Source organism: Cucurbita pepo, unplaced genomic scaffold (assembly GCF_002806865.2).
Source record: "Cucurbita pepo subsp. pepo cultivar mu-cu-16 unplaced genomic scaffold, ASM280686v2 Cp4.1_scaffold000642, whole genome shotgun sequence".
NCBI classification, from domain to species: domain Eukaryota; kingdom Viridiplantae; phylum Streptophyta; class Magnoliopsida; order Cucurbitales; family Cucurbitaceae; genus Cucurbita; species Cucurbita pepo.
This window is the reverse complement of record NW_019646866.1, coordinates 10804-17153: the sequence shown is the minus strand read 5'-3', so window position 1 is coordinate 17153 and position 6350 is coordinate 10804.

Here is a 6350-nt window from a genome sequence, read left to right as displayed (position 1 = left end):
CTCTTCCCTAGATGTGTTTTAAAACCTTGAGTGGAAGCCATTACACACAATATCGAAGGCTTAGACATCTATAGAAAACCTAAGAGGTTTTTTATGTTTATAAGTTCAAAAGCCTAATAAAGCCTAACTTAATAGTTTAATCTTAATTGAAATCTCGGAGATGTGATACATGGATTGTAACTATTGAGGACGTGGGATGCAGGTTGTGTTTTATAAGAGGATTAATCGCGTCTTCTTCGTGGATTCCATCCCTAAAAGTCCTTCTGGAAAAATCTTGCGGAGACAACTTAGAGCTCTGCTCCCCGCCAGTATTCCAAACTAGACACCAAACTCTACAACCCCAAATAATTCAAATCTCTCTCTTTCTTTCCATTGCGTGTATGTAAAATAGAGAGAAGGATCTTCTTTGTGGATTATGTTTATATAAAGTTCTGTTCTCGGAGAGTTTTGTCTCTAACTTTATCGTTTAAGCCTTTTGAATCAATATTGAATTAGCCCTTGGTTGGCCTTAAGACCAAACCTGTTGTATCAAACTTTTATTGATTTTTGTCGTCTAACTCGAATATATTTCAACTAGTTACCAAGAGCTAAAAAAACATGTTATCGAACTAATAAAAAAATTATTATTAAGATATTAAGTTTACTATTGGCAATGCACCCATATGAAAATTCTGATGAATAAACAAAATATAGAGCCTCACTGATTGTACTGTAAAACACAAGATCTCCACATCACATAGCACAAGACCCTGCGCGTAGTGACAGATAAGAGTGCATCTCCTTTTCCAGAACATTGTTCAATGTTTAGGTCCACTGCTAGTCACATCGTAGAGGACCAAATATAAGAAGTCGATCCATTTCAAAGGTTAATAAAATAAATTGAATTCCCATCTATATATATATATATATACTGAAATACAAAAATTTAATAACCACGCACGTAAAAAGATGGATATCTTCAGTTGGTGTGTAAAGTGATTGTCCAAAACGAGTAAAAGGCAACCTAACTTTCATCCCAGGAACTCGTTTTGCAGTGCCGCCAATGCAGCAAAGTACTAAAAAAGAATAGGCTTGTATGGAGATTTATAAAGCTGCCTAGCTTTGATTTTGGAGTGGAAGCACTTCGCTTCTTTGGATCACCGTGGCCAAAATCCTCTCGTTCTCTGATTGCCCAAATGGAAATGGTGCATCAGGTTACAATATTATTGCGCCCCATCATATCAGAACACAGTACTACTTTGTGAGTAATCGGTATTTACATCTCAAACAAGTTAATGCTCTTGTTCAATTTTCTTTTCTTACCATGTCACACCCACCCACCCTCTTCGTTGGTTTGATAGAAACCCAAGTGTTGAAGAAGCCATCAAAGAGAGGGTCACCACAAGCTTAAAGACAATTGAGAAGAACTTCAGATAAAACTCTACCACACTTTGGTTCGTGAGGGTGGGATGGACATATAAATGGAAGACACAACTGAAGATGTTCTAACAACCTAGATCCATCGCTAGTAGATATTGTCATTTTTGAGTTTTTCAGTTTGGGCTTCCTTTCAAGATTTTGAAAACGCGTCTACTAAGAAGAGGTTTCCACACTTTTATAAAGAATATTCCGTTCTCCTCTCCAATTGATGTGGGATCTCACAATCCACTCCCTTCGGGCCTAGCGTCCTCGTTGACGCTCTTTTCCTTTTCTAACTAATGTGGGACCCCCAATCCACTTCTTTTCGAAGCCCTGTGTCCTTGCTGACACACCGCTTCGTGTGCTACCGTTGACACAACCTTATCCTTCCTAATATGTGGACGATAAAGTGTAATAGTTTCCTTTTTTAGGTGCCATCCAGGAGAGGTAGAAATGATGGTCTCTGTTCCCATCTTACTGTATGCATAAATGGCTTTGGTGCCTCATTTATGATGGCTTTTCCGTTCAGGGAATTTTTGTGAGAGCTAGATTTACATAAACTGAGCTGAGTGGTGAAAACTCAGCATCCAAAAGCCGATGTGTCGATTTCTGATGTCAGTTCGTGTTGCCTTTTTTGTCTGCCACAGTTGAACTCCCGATACCTTTTTCCCCCACCATGGCTTTTGTCATTCCCTGCTTTGCTTTCCTTCTTTTCGCCTCAGTTCACGTCCGAACAAATAAAAGTGAAAAGAAAAAGAAGAAAAGGTGACTCAACCACGACCTGCTCATTGGTTGCTCCATAAAATGATGAGACTGAAACTGAACATGGCTGGCCTTATCATCCATCTTTTCTTTCTATACTTTCACAGACGTTATATCTTCTCTTTTTGCCTTTTTCCACCCAACAGGTGCGCCTATTCTACATCTGAATCTTGATTTTCAAGATCTTATTCGGTCGATTTGTTAGATTGAATTGATTTTGAATGATACTCTAATTAGACTGCTCACCGACTAACAATCAAGCAATCAGCCTTTTCATTTTTGTGGTTGTGGTTGGAATGATGGATATTGCAATCGTGATACACGTTGTTTAGGTGTAATTTTGAGATAAGATGTGTAAGAATGAGCTCCACAGGTTGAAACAGGGTCTGAGAGAAGTGGTGTGTGTTTGAAAGCACAAAGCAAAGCACATGGAAGAGATAAATAGATAGATGGGGGAAGTACTTTTTAGGGGAGCACACGGGGGAAAATCACTCCTTGCATGGGCCATGCAGGCGCAGAAATGGGTTGAGTTGCAAGCAGCAGGAATATTATAATTAGATGTGCTTTCCTTGTTTCAAACAAAAAGCGCATCATTTTGCTTTTAATGCCGCCAAACCATCCAATCCACTCACTTTCGTTAATGGATCCCAATTGTAAGTTACAGCCTCAGGAGGTCGGAGAAAGTGGTAGCATGTGTTAGGGGAAGAGCGTTTAGATGGGGGGCCCTATTTCTACTGCTCTTAAGAGAATCCTAACAACATTGCGACAACCATGGAAAAGAAAGGGTTGGGATTAAACTTTGATATGACACTTCATAATCAAGTCAGTCCTAAGCTTTTGAATTTTCAACATCCATAGTTCCATCGTTAACAGCAAAAAAGGTAATTTGCAGACGCCCTCTATGTAAAAGAGCAAAGAGGGAGAGAGTTTTAGATGAAATTAGCAAATTACCGACTAGTGAGTCTTGTGTGTGTATTTGTAAACCTCTTTTTCGATCATTAAAACAAAGCCAACAAGCACGAACATGTCCACCACCCTTTTCTCTCAGTTCCCTTTGTTAATGCCTATCCTAGAATGAGAAACAGAATTAGGGAGAGGGTCCGCCCACTTCATTCCTGTCTACATATGATCTCAACTTTGCACTTTTCCCATGTGAAGATCCCTTCAATTCCTCTCCCTTTTTCTATGCACACATAATTTCTCAGATTAAATGTGCTTTCCACTGGTTGGTTGGTAAACTAATGGAATAACTCTAACCGTTCAAGGTCACCACTAGTAGATATTGTTCGTTTTGACACGTTACATATCGTCGTTAGTTTCATAGTTTTAAAATGCGTTTACTAGGGAGAGGTTTCCACATCTTTATAAGGAATGTTTCGTTCCCCTCTCTAACCGATGTTGGATCTCATAATCCACCCCCTTAGGAGGCCAGCGTTTTCGGTGGCACACCGCCCAATGTCTGATTATGATACCATTTGTTATAGCTCGAGACCACCGCTAATAAATATTGTCCGCTTTAGTCCTTTACATATTTTCGTCAGCCTCATAATTTTAAAACGCATCTATTAGGGAGAGGTTTTCACATCTTTATAAGAAATGTTTAGTTCCCCTCTCTAGCCGGGTGGGATCTCACAATCCATCCCATTAGGGGCCTAGCGTCCTTGGTGACACACCGCCCAATGTCTAGCTTTGATACTATTTGTAAAAGTTCGAGGCTACTGCTAATAGATATGTCTTCTTTGACTCCTTATATATCATCGTTAGCCTCACGATTTTAAAACGCGTTTACTAGAGAGATGTTTTCACACTTTTATAAAAAATGTTTTGTCTCTCTCCGATCGACGTGAGATCTCACATCTCACACCCACGTTCTCTCTTGGTTTGGTAGCCATTACTTTTTGAAAGAAAAAAGGGAATTCAGGTTTCATTGAAATTTTCTATTTAAAAACATCCAGGTACTGAAGATGGGCAAGTGAAATGAACTAGTAAGAAGCTTCATTACACTTTCTCCGAAAGAAAAGTTTCAAAGAGTAAGGATAGAGAAACCCCTTATTTTTATTTTTAATCATCAAAACATAATACTGATCAGAAGGTGTCTAAAAATGAAATCTTTTAAGACGGAATTGAAAATGAGTGACCCGGATCATTGTACTTTGACTCAGCCATTTTAATTCAGAAGAAAGGACTGATTCCATGTGTTTATTATCTGAACCCAATTAAGAGAGAAGAATGTACGAGGAAAAAGTACACAGATCATTTATAATTACACCATATCTTCTAATTTGATTTGTGTATAACTGTTGGCTTCTCAAGGTACAAGATCAAACAGATTTCAGTAACTCAGTTAGTGTACTGTGGAAGGGAATTAGTGTCCATTGCAGGCTGCAGACCAAACTGACGAGGAGTTAAACACAGCGGTCTCTGATTCAAAGACATCACCGCAGACACCGCCAAAGCTGCGAGATTATGATCCCCCAATCATCGTCTTAAGGCACATTTGTTTATTTATGGTTGTCGTTGATGGATCAAATTATTATATTAACAGTCCGAAATAACAGAATTGACTTAATTGCGTCAGGCATTCATTAGTTTATAGAATTTGAGTAAAACCCATGTGCTTGGTTCAGTTTTTTATTGAGAAATCATTGATATGGATGAAATGCTTTGAAAGTTTAGAGAGAGAAGTCATATGAGATGTGAAGTAGAAAGGTGAAAAGATTAGCAGCCATTGGTGGCTAAGTTATCTTGTCTGGTAGTTGATGCACGAACTTTTGTGTCCTACGCCTCATTGTATCATTGACGAGATGGAAAGATCCCATAAACACTTTCACAGGATATGCCATCGATGTGTTGTTGTGTTGGGTCCGATCTCGGTCACTTTTTTAATATATCAATTGAATATGTTATTGACATGATTATGGGTCAAATCACGGCTTGCCACATGGACCGAATACCTCAAAACATGTCTAAACTAAGTCCAAATGACACCTAAGTGAAAGGAAGTCACCATCTAAGTCATTTCCAACCTAACACAAAACATAGCGTCGAGTTGATTTGCTCATGCTCGGTAGATTCTCGCTACTCATTAGATGCAAGCTCACAAGTAAAAGAATTCTTACATGTTTAAGAGCATCGCTTCACAAAAGTACAAAATCTCAGGATAGTTCACCTCGACACTTACTTTAAATGCAATCTAGCTTAAGCGTACAAGACGTTGATTTCATTATTTCATATTATTCAACAAATTCTTATATTTTCAAATAATATTAATAAATTAAATTAGTTCATTTCCATAAAAAAAATAAAAATAAAAATAACCAATAATTTCATTTGTCCTTAAATGCTTAGTGGTTGCTAATCAATTCCAAAGTACAAATTTAATATGTTGCTAATTGGAAACGTACTTTATTAGCTCAATATTAAAGTTCTCTCTCTCTCTCTCTCTATAGATATATATATATATATATATATATAGTCCACGTGGCACAATGTTAGCAGTGGGCATATATAATCAGTGGTTTAATAATTAATCAACACTGTGGGGCGGCGGGTTCAATGAACCGTAGGACAAATATTTAGGTTTGAATAAAGATATCACTGAATTATTTGAATAAAACAAAGTGAAAAAGGATGTGGCATGTCAGGTCTACTCAAACTCAACATCATTTATCCTTTTTAATCATTTATTGCTTAAATTAGAATTTGACCATTTCATAATTTATTTTAACCTCAACCTATATAATGCCATATAATTACTTAATAATCTTATTTTAGATTCTAAATGAATAATTAGTTAGGAATACATATACATAATTATGAGTGCTGAGAATTGAGGATTAATGACATAAAATTAATTGAGCAGAAAAACGTTGTGGACACGATGATTATGATAATACTAAACACACAGAGATTGGTCTGTTTATTTATAACATTTTGGCGATACATGTGGGGGTAAGTGCAAAGGAAATGGCAGTAACCATTGTTTTGTTTTAAAATATTGGTTTATAAACCGACAACCAATTTGAGTGCTGCCATTACCGGAGCCGACAACCATTGGATCCTCACTGATTTTTTCGAACCCTTTTGTCTGCGTCTATGTCCAAACCCCATCCATTTTTAGTTGCACCAATAGTGAACCCTTTAATCTCATATAACCCATCACAAAGTTTTCATTTTTCTACAAAACCCAC